We start from the raw sequence: 15,088 nt of genomic DNA on the forward strand, positions 1-15,088 counted from the left end.
TCTCAGAATGTAAAATGGTACAGTCACTCTGGAAAGTAGTTTGGCAGTTTCTAAAACGAAACAAAACCACCCAAACATGAAACCCTAAACATCCACTTACCATGTAGCTTAATAATTGCACTCCTGGGCAGAGAAATGAATGCTTATGTGTTTTGTTTTGTTTTGTTGTTGTTGTTGTTGTTGTTTTTTTTTAGAGGGGAGAGAAGAGAGTAAGAAGGGGGGAGGGGCAAAGGGAGAGGGAGAAAGAATCTCAAGCAGTCTCCATGCTCAGTGCAGAGCCTGAAGTGGGGCTCGATCTCACAACACTGAGCTCATGACCTGAGCCAAAATCAAAAGTTGGATGCTTAACTGACTGAGCCACCCAGGCTACCTACATAAAAACCTGTATAGGATTATTTACAGCACTGTTATATGTAATAGTGAAAAACTGGAAACCACCAAAACGTCCTTTGATAAGTAAATGGTTAAACAACCATGGAATAGCCATAGCTTAGGATACTTCTCAGCCATGATAAAGGAACAAATTATCAATGCACCCAATTACTTCTAAGGACTTCATGGCTATTATGTCAAGTGAAAAGCAGCCAGTCTCAAAGGAGCACATGTTATATGGCTCTGTCTATATGACTTTATCAAAATGACAAAATGGAAGAGATGGATAACAGATTAGTGATTTGTAGGGGTTAGGGGTACAGGGAGGTAGATGTGATAATAAAAGGGTGTCACAAGGAAGATCTTTGTGGCAATGGAATCGCTCTGTATGTTGCTTGTGGTGGTGCTTATGGCAATCATCATATATGGTTAAATGACATGGTACTATCCATGCATACCAGTGTTGATTTCCTGGTTTTGACATTGTGCTACAGTTATATGTAAGATGCAATACTGGTAGAAACTGGGTGAAAGGTACAAAAATGAAATAATATTAGCAGATGTGGGGAGACACATCAGGGGGAACAGGGAAAAAGAGGATTCTGAGGGTTAAGCAGAACTGTGGCTTTTCTTGGGGTCTTCTGCCTTCTTTGTCATTCCTGATAGCATTCATGGTTCCTTTTCAATTTCTGGAGTTGTGTGAGGCTTAGAGCCCTTTAATAATAATAGAAGATGCTGATGAAGGCAAAAAGTAAGCAGAGTCAACAGAATTGGCTGACAGAGCTGATGTAGGGCAAATGGAAAAAGGATCTAAAGATGACTCCAAGAGTTTTGGCCTGAGTAACTGGAAGAATTCAGTTGCAATTAACAAGAAAGGAGCTAATTTGGGGGTATGTGTTGAGAGCTTAGTTCCAGATATGATAGATTTAAGATGCTATTAGATATCTTTGGAAATCATTAAGATAAAAATGACAGTTCAAATGATAAATCTAGATGAGATTACCAAGGGAGTGAGTATAGAGAATTCAGGAAGGAGTTTGGAGTACTCTTAACATTTAGAGATTTGGGAGATGAAGGAGAGCCAGGAAGGACGATCAGGATGGAGTGTCTAGGCAAGGAGGAGACAAACCAGGAGTGTGAGGTGTCCTCCAAGCCAGTGAGGAGGAATCAGAAAAAGTAGTTCCTGCCTTCACAAAATCTGCTGAAATGTCAATGAGGCAAAGCCGGAGACTTGGCCACAGCTTTAGTGTTGTAGAGGGTGTTGGGGACCTCGATGGACTTCTGAGGGTAAAAGTGTGACTGGTGTAGATTCAAGTCACAACACAAAGGGTTAAGTTGAAAACACTGCTCCTGATGGCTCCTGGGGAGCAGTGCTAGAAAGGAAGTAGAAAATGTGGAAGGAACTGGGTAGAGACCTACCTTCCTTCCTTTCTTCCTTCCTTCCTTCCTTCCTTCCTTTTTCCTTTTTTAAGATGGGAGGAAAAGACTATGTTGTATCTAATGGAAGTATCCAGTATAGAAAGAAAAATGGATACTGTGCAAGAGAGGAAAGAAGAGCTGAAGAAATGCCCAAGAAGAGGCAGGGAGGCTTGGGATCTGATGCACAAGGGCAGCGGGCAGTGTTCGCCCTTCTCAAGAAAGGAGAAGAGTCTGAGGGTGCAGATGAGATGGGTGAGGCAGCATGTGAGGGCGTGAGCTCACGGGAGGACTCCTGGGCGGACTCCATCTTTCCAGTGCAAGGTCACGGCCGCTGAGGGAGAGATGGAGTGCTGGGGATGGAGATTTGGGGAAAAAGAGAAAGTGGGAAGGAAATCTAGAAGAAGGGGGCATCTGGGGTACCTCATGTGCTCCTTGGGCAGCCCAAATTGCTGCCCAAGAGAGGCGTGGAGTGTGGTGGTGGTGATGGCATTTTCAAGGGTACCTTTGCTCAGCAGCAGCACGTGTGCTGTTCACGGTAAGAGCTTTCTCCCCTTTTTTCGGTGTTATCTGTCACTGCAAGGACTTCCCGTGCAGTGAGTGATTTCGTACCATGCAACCCGTGCAACCCCAAGTCTCTCTTAACTCTTTGAGTGGAGAGATTGTCTTCGAACTTGTAGATTTTGGTGGAAAGAACAAAGTAGAAGAGGCAGTGCCTCATGAAGGGAGGTAGGGAAATCAGAATCAGGAGAAAAGAAAAGAAAACAGTTGCTTCGTTCATCAGTGAAAGAACCCATGAAAGGGTTTTAAGTCACTAACATGCAAACAACAGCAGTTTTAGCTAAATGAAAGAGTTGGGATATTTTTACTTGTGTTACATTCATTCAAACAAATATTTATTGAGAATCCAGGCACTGTGCTATGTCCCAGGGATGTGAAAGCAGATGGTCACTGCCCTCGAAGAGAGTGCGCGCAGAAATGTAAAAAGTGTGGTGAGTACAAGGAAGCAAGGATAGAAATGCACATTTGGGAACCAGCAAGGGAGGCACTTGAATCCCATCTGGGCAGTGGGTGGGAGTGATTCAGAAGGATGCAGAGCTCCGGATGCTGGAATTAAGAGTTGCAGAAGGAGGGAGGGATAGTCAGGTGACCAGGATGGGGTGGGGGGGAGGAAGGGAAGAAAGACATTCATGCAGAGGGTGAGAGCAAAGATGACTGGGTGGAAGGTGGGAGAAGCAGGGAAATGAAGGCTCCTTGGGAGTCTGTCTGTAGGGCTTGTGGTCAAAAAGCCCCGACGTAAGGGCCAGAACAGAGAGGAACCGTGGGTGAGTAAGGAAAAGAGGAGGTGGGTGGGAGTAGGTTTTGACCTTGGGCCCTGTGTTTTATTGCAAAAGCCGTGTCTGAGCTGCATCTTCTTGCAAGGCTGGCTGGGACCTGGGGAGGGGTTCGTGGGGGAAAGAGGAACTGATCTAGAAGGAAACAAGGAGAGAAGGGAAGCACATCCGCTTATTGGTTGATCTAACTGTGATAGCCCCGGGTGAGTGAGTGAGGCTCCCCACGGAGCCTGCCTGTCCCTGCTGCCCAAACCTGGATCAGAGTTTGTAGAACTTGTTAGTGTGCTGGGGACGCGGAAGAGCCCTGGGTCAGAAAGACAAGAGGAGGCTTGGCTTCCTGTCTCTGATGCAAACCCTGGTAGGCAGACCCTTTACCTCTGTGCCCTACATTCCTCCAGGGATTTGAACCAGGCCAAAAACGATCTAGTGTATAACAGGAATGCAGATTTCCTATTAGTTATAAGGAAATTTCCCTTGTATGTCCAACTCAAGATGTGGCAACAGGACTGTTTTAAGTTTTCAGTTTTACTGGGGACTCGAACTACAATTTGAATGATGAAGAACTTGCTCCTTCATTTGAAATCAAAACCTCCTCTATTCCACAAGAAATCTTTGTTAATCCTCAGGTCTCTTCTCTGGCCTGCCATAAGCCACTTTTGTAAATAATGATATCTTTGTTACAAAAGTCCTACTGAGGAGGTCAATGGGTAAAGGAAAGAAATGACACGTTTCTAAAAATCAGCTTTCCTCTTTCAAGTTCTTTTCTGGCCACTTCGTTTTCCTGTTGTGTAATCAGGCAATTCTCGGTCTGATGAGCCAAGTCTGCCTCCTCTTGCTATTGATTTTGGTGGCTGGTCTTTGTTGATGTTTGGGGGCTGAAATTAGGCCAAGGGCCCACTTGGCTGCCTTCGTGTCTGCTAGGCACTGAGTGTCCCCTTAATGCTTGGTAAATGTTAATTACCAATGATGATAACAAGTCTACAAAATCAGCTGTCCCTGCTGTTCCGCTTCCCTCTTTGGGGACAGCACCGCGTGAAACAAAATGGAGGCCACTTCCCTGTTTAAAACAAGGCTCCTTGGGTGCTTCAGACGCCCATTACCATGCGAATGATCTATTGTCCTAAGGATGGAAGAACTAATTTAATTTCTATAGTGCTACCAGGATCTGTGGTAACTCATTTTAGGATGCTACGGTTGCTTGCAATTGTCTTGCTAGAGAATGAATACGAATTTGGAAAATTTTATCCTTTGTGGTGATGCTGTTCAGTTTGGTTTTCACTCTGCTGTATGATATTCCTTTCCCGTAGCCTCCAGAACCCTCCATGAAGCCTCCGTGTGTGTGTGTGTGTGTGTGTGTGTGTGTGTGTGTGTGAGAGAGAGAGAGAGAGAGAGAGAGAAAGTGATTCCAAATGTAAGGAAATGAGTGCTCCATGCCTTTCCTTTTTTTTTTTTTGTTTTTGTGTGTTTGTTTTTGTTGTTTTGTTTTGTATTTTGTTGTTGTTGTTGTTCTCTGCCTCCCGATGAGCCCTGCAGCTTCAGGGACCCATTTCATGTGGTGGTTCCTGAGCCTGAGATGGGTCTTACCTCTGTTTTCGCTCTGCTATCATTTCTGTTATCAAAAACAGCAGAGAAAGGCTTTCTTTAAAACTCAGAGTAAGCTTAGAGATTAAAGGAACCTATTTCCTAGTATGTGTAAGTGTAGAGCTGCTAAAAGTGCCCAGTTTTTACACAAAGTGGTACCAATCTGGGGATCTCTGAGTGATTTATAAATATCTCACACTGTCTTGTTGGGATGTCTGAGAGACACAGCCCAAAAGTACGGGGCAGGTGGATTTTGTGACTGCACTGATAGCTCAGTTCAGTGCTTGCGTTTCGGGCTTGTGTCATGATCCATGCACAGGTATAGGGAATGGGAGCCCATTTGGCCCATTTTCCATGTTCGGACAGGGTGTGGTGCTCTGTATGGGAGAGATCTGCCCTTAGGGTTTGAGGGGGCTAAGAAGTATCTGGAACTGTGGGATCCCTACCTAAGTTTGGGATGAGGCCATGGGGGGTGACTTGTACTTGTGCAAGGTGGACTAGCTCCCATGCTAAGTGACCTGGTTCTAGAGCTTGGAGCATCTTGGTGGAGAGTCCAGGACTCTTGCTGGAATTTCCAACCTGCCAGTCTGTCCTGGACCTGCCCAGCTAATATAGTCACTTGAGTCAATTACTTAAAAGAAATTGCTCTGTCTGTGTTGTCTCTACCCTATTGGTTCCATTTTTCTGGAGAACCTCTGGAAGACTCATACAGAAGCCTACTGGATCCTCAGTTGAGACTTCAGCTTGTGTTCTCCAGACTCCAGACTGCTGGAGGAAATGTCCCCTGGACCTGGCAGCAGCCATAGGGATTTCAAGTGTGGCTGCCCTTCCAGGGTGACCTCAAGTCCCCAATTTACCGAGGCTGCCTTGTGGTTTGGGCTTCAGTGGATTGTGGTAGCTTGTGTCTTTTTGGCTTCCAGGTCTCATGGGTGACAGATGGCTTGTTTGTTTTTGCAGACCAGGATTTAATAGGCTAGTCTGAGTATATGGCAATGTCTCTGCATCTCTGCTTCTTGTCTCTTAAGGATTACACAGAGAGGCATCATTTGTTTAAAGGAGGTCAGTTGGAAGAGTCCTTTTAAAATGTTCCAGGAGAGCTAACACGGGTGATAAATATTATGCCTATTTAAATGGCCTGAAGAAAATCTTCCTTTGTAACGGTGGAGAAATAGTAACCACTCAGACAATTCCACTGGCAATGTCTGCCTCAGTTCCCCTCATCTGCCTGAGGGGGACCCATCTTGGCAAGGCCACCTCCTGCATGGACCTTTGGAGTCATTGGAAAGCCCTGAATGTGGCTGCAGGAGTTGTTTCCTCGTGATAGGAAAACTTCGGGAAAGCTCTCATACTTTCACCTATGACTGGACATAGAAGTTCTCAATTAAAATTGTCTTTCAGAGGCAAAAATCCCAGGCTGAGAGGGATGCTCCCACTTGCTTTTAGGGGAATGTTGACTGTTGCAAAAAAAAAAAAAAAAAAAAAAAAAAGGACTTATTCCCCCCAAAAAAGCATAATACGTTTTATGGTTCTCTGGGGAAGGATCCTTTCCCAATGCATTTTCTTTGCTGTGTTTGATTTAGAACAGGCAGCATCTATCTTGAGTATGTTTATTTCTTTTGGTTAAGTGGCGCCTATGACATTTACAGCCTGAAAGAGTAAACCATATCTGTTATGTCTTAAAAAAAACTAACCGACCAAATTATCTTTTGAGGTGTCTTGATTCCTTAAAGTGCTTCATATATTATATTACATACTTCAAGTTTGAGACAAAAAAGTTGAAAATCCCAGATTTTTAACTATGTATCTCAAAATAGTATTTTATGTCTTTCAGGAAATTTTTTTTAATGGATTAGTCTTGCTTAATAATGTCTTTATTTTCAAGTTTTACATTCCTCGAGGACCAGCCTTAGGATATTATTACTTATTAATAATGTTCATACCAAATATTTTCATCTGTATCCCTAGGACCTGAATAGCTCCCAGATTTCACCAGTTTACAGGAGTTGCCTGGGTCTGATGCCTTCCCCTGTAGTAAACTTCTGGTCCTGTGGATCAACAGCCACTTCTTTCAAGAGGCAGTCCTTGACTTCTCATGATCAGGGAACCCTCCAGAAGACAGAGGTGGAGAGGGGCCCTTATAATACGGTCAATGCCTGGGGGGCCGCTGTCCTTGTGCTCTGGCTGCTGCTGGTCTCCCTAGGGAACCCATCTGTCTTGGCCTCTCTGGTCCAGTAAAGTGGCTGCCGCATCTCTACTTGGCACTCATGACTTGCCCTTGATTTATCCTCTGGGTTGCCATGGCCTGGAATTCTGCCTCCTGACCCTGGTGCTCATCTCACCCTTTGTCCACAGTAAAATGACTCTCTTTCTGGAGCCCAGCCCATTCTTGGTCATGTGGGTGTGTGGGAGCTGTCTTGTAAGAGAGACTCCAAGAGATACAGCTGTTTCAGTTACATTACCAAGCTCTCCAAAGGCAAAGTGCAGAATTCGCTTAGGGTCTTAAAAATACAGCTTCTCACATTAAGGAAAGGTCTTCCTATATATTTTTCTCCATTTTAGGGAGCATAACCGTCCTGCCCCCAACATTTTTGTGGCCCAGGAGAAGATAAAAATGGGAGGCCCACATATTGAAGTCTTAAGACTTCAGAGTATAAATCAAGTGAACATGTTCTAGAAAAAATATCTTTTCCTTCAATTTACAACAAATTTTTATTTTTTAAAAATTTTAGCCTTTTAATTTATCTGAGTTTTTTGGTGTATTTTTATCATGTTTTAGCTTGTTTTCAACCTCAGTAATCTAAAGTATAAAATAAAGTATAGTTTTATTAACAGCGTACAAAATTTAAACATACTTAAAAAATAAAATAAAGGCAAATACGGAAAAATAAAACCTTTTTAAAAATTTCAAAGACTACCTTTTCTACAATATTTAAAAAGATATACTGAAATTAAGAGCTAAAATTCAAAGTGTAATTGTTGAATATCATAAACTGCAGTCAATTTTTAAAATAGAGCTGGCATTTCAATTTTCCGGATGTAAATTAAATCATTTAAATTTATCTGTAAAAATAAAACTATTACTACTTCTAATGTTCAATGTCCATCTAGTTGTCAATATTAAGAAAGGATATTTTGCTTTATGCACGTTATGTCTAGATCTTTAGGTGTAGTTTAAGAGTGTAAATTTATATATGTATAAATTAAGAGTAACAGGAACTATTTAATATGGAAGAACGTCCCTCATTTTCCACATGCAACTGTTGTGAATGGTATGCTAATTTGTGAGTGCCGCCAGAGCCTCAATTTGGAATGTGAAGAAAAGGAAGACAATGGATGCTCAGTAGCAGTGGGAAATGATATACTTCATTATGCAAGAATATATTATTTCACAATATTGGAGAAGTTTATGACACATTATTTAATTTGTTTTTCCCTTACTTGAGTACTTTTGGCTGCTTGTGTCCTCCCGGCACTCTGAAGCCTTGTCAATCACTGAAATGGGCAGTGGCATAGCCCCTAAACCTTCCTGGCATTGGGATACAGTTGTCACTTCTTTCAAAGACAGGGCGAGAATGTGAAGAGTTTCCCTGGGGTTTGAATGGCATTAGTAATGAGGGGGGGTATTTAAGATTATGGATTGTGCTGAAATTCGGAGTCTTGGATCCCAAGAGACAGAGATATCCAAGTACTCCTTAGTGAATTCCTTTTGCTTGGGTTTAGGTCCTTAGGTGCCATCAAGAGACCGAGTTTCAAAGGGTGGGTGTCAGTGTGTTGCCTTGTATTGTGTCGACCAGCTCTTTTCCTATGGACACTCAGGTTTTGTGCTACTTCTCACCCAGCATACCAGATTCTCTCTCCATTGACTGGGCTTTTCTCTGAGGCAGTTCCTCCCTGACATCTGGCTTTCTCTGGACTTTTCCAGCAGACATAATTTTAAGGGACCTGAATATCATCATCACCGTTCAGATCTTTTCTTATGGAAATGTGGTTAGAACATTTTTGCTTGTCCTGAAACTTCCTATGATGGTGAAAGACACTTTTTCTTAGGGTTTTGGAGTAAACCCCAAGTACTTCCAGGAAAGTTGCCCATATCCACACACTGGTCCAGCACCATCCCTGTTCTAGCCTACAAAAAAGCATCCTGTAACATTTAAATTACCGTCTTTCTAAGTAATGTCTTCTCAACACTGGCAGTCTAAAAAATGACAATCTTTGTGCCAGAGATTTAATGTGCTTTAAAGATGGGCAGATACCGTTGTGACAGCGTATTGGTCTGTTTCTTGGTTCTTCAACCAGTCTTACTCCTTCCACACAGGAGGTTGTCACCAACCCTGTGTAAAAACAGACCGTTTCTCCTTCTTGGGCAACACTCCTGGTTTCTAGTCTTTGGCGTCTCTGAGAAGGTCTGTCTTCCCAGTTTGTCCAAAGCCATGCAGGGCAGAAACCACTCAGATAATTTCTGATGAGAGTAGAGAATTTGGGGGCTCGGGTGATTTCTGGTTGAGACCAGGCTTTTATTTCCTGGGTATTGCTCATCCCTTCTGGATCTCTCATCTGTTCCAAACTCTGATCCTAGTTCTTCTTCTTCACGCACCCTCTTGCCTCAGGATGAGAGATCAGCCGCTTTGACACCGGGACCATCCCTTCAGTTCAGTTCCTGAAGGGTTAATTTCACATCTCCCGTGGCCCCTTTCCCCTTTCACTCACCCCATGCTCCATACTGAAATTTCCATGATGGTCAAGGGCAGACCTTGAATCCCAGCTCCACCGCTTGCCAAAATGTGACTTTAGAAAACTTACGCAACCTCTCTGAGCTGTCAGTTTCCTCATGTATAAAATGGGGATTATAATGCCTACCTCATTAGGGTGCTGGGAAGGATTCAATGAGATAATGCAGGTAAGGCTCTTGGCAGAGATCTGACATCTGAAGGACAATACATGGTAACGACCTTCACTTACAAATCCCTTCCTTTCTTTTGTCTTCAGGTTGTTTCACAGCTTTGCCTAGATATTGGGTCAATGGAAGGAAGGGAATTAAAAAGGAATTTCAAAGCTAAACAACAGAACCAACAGTTTTGCAATAGCCTGAAGGATATTACTCGAACACAGAAAATCAGGGTGCCTCCTCAGAGATACACAGCCATAAGAAAGAAGGGGCTACTTTTATGGATGTTATCAAACCTTAATGAAATAAATACTGTTCTCTCCAGGTACGGGTTTTGGCACTATTTCCATCTCCGGTGGAGTTGAAGTTATTAATAATAGAACATTATCTTTCATAAAATACTAATAAGCAATGCCCCACCAAATCCTGAAAACAGAACAATTCAAACCCAGTCCATCTGGCTTTCATGCTACTAGTGTTCCTCCCTCACCCTTAGCCCTGCCCGGCCCCCTCTCCCACCCCAGCTATTATTAGGCCTTAGCCCCGGCAGTATGGGTGGGCAGGTGGTATGAGGAACAGGGCTGTGTGCATGTGGTTTCCGCAGTAAAAGAGGTTGTGCTTTGCTTAGGAGGAAGCAGTACTTCAGGTCCTGCATAACGTTCACCAGCCAAAACCAAACCCACCAACCAGCCAAACAACCCCCCCACCCAACTTGCCCGCCCCTCCCCCCCCATTTCCACCAGGAATTTGTTACATTAAAGGAAATAGAACTTGAGACAAATGAAAAGAAAATAAAACATGTACTCCAAAGCATCTGATGCCCTCCTGAGCAGAAAAATGACCCCTTCCTAGAATTAAAATAATTGAAGCTTGTTTTTAGCATGGTAATTGGGTTTCTCTGTTTGCTTCCTCTAAGGTTTACCGGGTCTGCCTAAAAAGTCTCAGAGTGGTCCCTCCCTTCTGCTTTTAATCGTGCTTTTCTCAGGCCGCAGTTCCCTCTCTAGCTCTCCACAAATCTGCTGGCTCAAGGTCTTGCTGGACTTTCTGTCCCTCCTGAGACTTTCCTTCTTCCTGTGGCCTTTTCATTATCCTCTAAATTTTTTTCAGTTACATTTTCAACTGTGTAGAAGCAACGACCATGTCCTGTATTTTCAAAATGCCACATCCCTTACAGTGCCTGGTTATAGTTCTGGGCACACACATGTACGATGTAAATTGAATACATTTTATCTGATGGTTCCAAGACCTTCTTTTTTACTTGCCCAGAAAATAGGAAAAATTTGTCAAGTCTTTTATCCCTTTCAAAATATGATTAATGAGTCTTCGAGAAAAATCCTGCTTGCTTTATGTTTTCAGACTTCTCCTATGATTCTGGGATTAGGGCAGGGCAGCCTTAGACAGTGAACATTAGCTGTCCTTTCACGTCCACAGAGCAGGGGGACAGGTGCAACCGAAATCCGTTGGGAGGAGAGAGGATGGTAGAAACATCAAGCTGGAAAGCAATCCATAAACATCATGGAGCCTTTGCTGTGACTCCCGAATGTACCAGACAACAACAATTCCCAGGACACTGAACAAGCAAAGCTTCTGGAAAATAACCGCTTTTGGCTTGCCTGTTTTTCTCGATTCTGCAAAGAAAACACCACGTAAATGGATGGCAGTGTGGTGGCCAAAGGAACAAGGAAAGCCCCAAACTCAGAAGGCCGTGCGTGTGTGATGACCTTTAGTTACTTTCTCCTGTTTATCTGCTGCAGTTTGTGATTCAGGAAAGACAGCTCTTCACGTTGCCTCCTCGAAACCTGCCGGAGTTTCTCTTTCCATTTTTGAAAGGCTCTCAGCAGATGCTATCTCCTGGAAAACAAAACAAAACAGAAAAGCGCAAACCCACAGATTGCTCTCCCTCCCTGCACGGACCCAGAACACTCGGAAGTCGAAAAAGAGCAGCTCTTTCCTTTTATTTCTCTGTCGTCCAGCTCTGGGTGTGTGTGTCTGTCTCGGAGCACTGTCTTATTTTAGGATATTTACATGATGTTCTTCTTTGCACATTCACATTAGAGACTATAGATAGGGAAGGTTTTACTAATTACAGCATGAATCATTACAGCGGCTACACAACAGAGGCTGTTGATAGATGGGTTATTGAAAAGGAAACGCTCTATCATCATTTTCTATTCTCTTGGCAGAAATGCCGTTTGTATGAGGCAAGCAGGCTTGGTTAGCTCTGTTACTGATTTCATCCTTCCTACTTTTCCTTCCTTCTTGCCTTCTATTTTTTTCCCCTCACTTCTCAGCCTGCTCTGCAGAGATTCTAAAGCATAAGGACCTCCCAGCGTCCAGTGTCTGCCCACTTAATATAGGCAGCAGGACGCAGGCATGGGTCTGCCGCTTTTGTTAATATCAACTTGGCTCTAGCTTCTGGACACGTAACCAGATTTTTAAAAAAAGTTTGGTTTCCATGTTTACGCCGTTCAGTGCGATTCTCCATAGTGTCTGATTCATTTTGTCACATAGATTTTGCACACATTTTAACATGCATTTTCCTCCAGTCCTGGTTGTATTAAATTTCATTGCTCCTTAGTTCTTGCTGACGATTCTTTTCAGGAATGGGTAATATTAAATAACAAGAAATTCCTAGGAAATAATCTTGACATTTGTAAGACATGTTTTGAATTCGCAAGGGAATGAATGTGATTTTTTTTCAGGGCCTGCCCAACTATTGGAGAAAAATCAGAGAGTGGGAGCTAACTAGAGGCTAATTCATGTCCCAGTATGTAATGAGGAATATTAAGTAATCACTGCTAAAGCCCCTGGCCATTTGCCTACCATGATGCAGACGATAATAATGTCTGTGTAGTATCCTATTAGTAATATTGTCAGTAATACTAGCTGGAGTTGTGAACACCTTTGGTTTGGACACCAGCTTTGAAACCCAAGTATAATAAAAATAGAGCAACTGAGAGAGCGAAGGACCCACAAAACATGTCTAGCTTAGAGTGAGGGAAGGACTCACGACTGTTCAGCTTGCAGGAGAAGAAATCAAAATAGGATGTGAAAAAGGGAGCAAACTCTGTCCATTATCCCTCAAGGCCTTCTAGAAATAGTTTAGCAGAGGTTGGGTGACTAAGCTTCAGGAATGTTACAAACAGAATTCCTTCACTGGGTGACAGCATGGGCAGATGGTATCTGTGGTCTGTCCATTAGAAGTGGAGGGAATTCTGGAGGGGATGGGAGGGATGGGGTGTCTGGGTGACGGACACTGGGGAGGGTATGTGTCGTGGTGAGCGCTGTGTATTGTGTAAGACTGATGAATCACAGACCTGTACCCCTGAAATTATCTGCTAACTAAAAAAAAGAAAAGAAAAGAAATTGTTTGAGATTGAAAAAAAAAAAGAGAAATGGAGAGAATTCAAATTGCTTAGTTGACAAAGGCATAGGATGTCATTGGGGCAGATGTTGGAAGTCTGGAATTGAGCTTTTTTTTTTTTAAGATTTTGTTTATTTATTTATTTGACAGAGAGATCACAAGTAGACGGAGAGGCAGGCAGAGAGAGAGGGGGAAGCAGGCTCCCTGCTGAGCAGAGAGCCCGATGTGGGGCTTGATCCCAGGACCCTGGGACCATGACCTGAGCCAAAAGCAGAGGCTTTAACCCACTGAGCCACCCAGGCGCCCCCATGAGCTTTTCTGGTGGCTTGGGGCTCTCACCCCTTTTCATGCAGTGGTTTCCCTTGCTTCCTGTTTGCTGTGAGCTGTGAGGCTGTGGTCTCTGGTCATTGTCAGGGAAGTGTGCAAGCGTGCACCAGGAGAGTGGGCTGCTGGAGCCTGGCACCCTGGCACCAGGCTGCTCTCGGCAAGTCGGGGTTGAATATTTTGTTTGGCCAACCCAAGCGGAGATTCGCTGATTGTTCCCAGGCCTCTTTTATTCTTCCACTAGGATCCCAGCAGTTTCCCTCTCTAATTTTAGAGAAGTCAGGAGGGTGGAAGGTAGACATGTTTGTGGAGATTGTCCAGGGATGCTCTTATCAAAGCTACAGACCCTCTCCACGAGGCCCCGAGAACTGTGAGCAGAATACCAAACATCGGTTCAAATCTGTGTGTCATCCCGGGAGCCAGCTGTCACGGAGATTTTCACTGTATTGTCACGAAGGCCTCATAGAGACAGACTGGTCCTGGAAGGGCTTTGCTGTAGCAAGCTATGAGGAAGAAAAGAAACGGCCAGTGTGAGCTTCAAAGAGGGAGAGAAATGTACGAGAACCACATGGGTGTGTGGCGAGGAGGAGGAGAGAAATCACTGCAGGATGGGAATTTGAAACGTGGAAATAGTTTGGGAGGAAAAGTGGATGTTGTTTGGATGCTTACAGATCCAAGAACTGGAAAATGAGGTTGACTTAGAGAAACAGAGATCCCTATTGACTAAGTAAGAGGAAAAGCCATGGAGATAATTCTGTCTCGTCTAAAACAGGAATCAGCCCTTCTTCCTGTCATCTTTCCTGTGAAATAAGGGTCTCCTTTGATGACAGGGGTTCTCTGGCCAGCGCCCAAGCCGAGCTCTGGAAGTACGTGCTCATTCTAACATAGGAATCAGATAGATTATTCACACTGATACATACTTGAAGTAAGCTTGATTTTTTTGTCCCCAAATCAGTGAAATGATAGTTTCATACCCCAAATTTCATTTTAGTGGAAATCAGAAAGCTTAAGAGGTCCACGGAAAAAGACAGAAATTTTTTGTTTTCACTTCGACAAAATTTGATTTGAAACATAAGAACCTAGAGGTAGTTTTTAAAAACCGACAACAGTAAAACACAATAAAACCCCTGTGAATGATAGATTCAGGCTAACCAGAGACCAGTCTACATTCCAGTCTCCAGTGGAGGGGGAGAAAGATACATTTTTAAAAGCCGAAAGAGAAGTCATGCTTGTCAAGTGATGGCAACTGACTTGGGCACAGGACTGAGCACGTGGTATCTGCAATTTCATTTCTTCACTATGACCTTGACATTAGGTGTTATTACGAGTGTTATGCAAAAGAGGAAAAATATGGTTTTATCAATTAGGAAAAAAGAACATGTATGTACCATAAGCTTTTGAACTGTAGCCTCCATTTTTTGGGTGTTGGGCTTTGGATTCAACCATATGGTTTCTATTCTTGACTTTCTTTTGAGAAATTGCCACCTCCTCTCTTCTGTGAGGGTACATGGATTGCCTCGACTTCCTCATTGCCACCACCTGGATGCTGCTCCTCTCACTGAGGCCGTCAGGAGGGCGGGAGATCTGTAAGCCACCGCTGTCGGCCATCCTGAGTCTTCACCAGTGGCTCTGGACCTCGGCACCTGAGGAAGCTCGGTTAAGCAGAAGGACAGTGGGATGTTTCCTCTGACCCTCTACTGCCTCCAGTTAATCAACTGTTTATCTCGAGGTGGGGAGTCCCTGTGGGAGCAGCATGGAGCTGATGTCTCCTCACCGTGAGGTCTTCTCTTAGATGCTGTTAGGTGCTGAGTC

The sequence above is a fragment of the Mustela erminea genome, chromosome 15, assembly GCF_009829155.1.
Source record: "Mustela erminea isolate mMusErm1 chromosome 15, mMusErm1.Pri, whole genome shotgun sequence".
Lineage (NCBI taxonomy): Eukaryota > Metazoa > Chordata > Mammalia > Carnivora > Mustelidae > Mustela > Mustela erminea.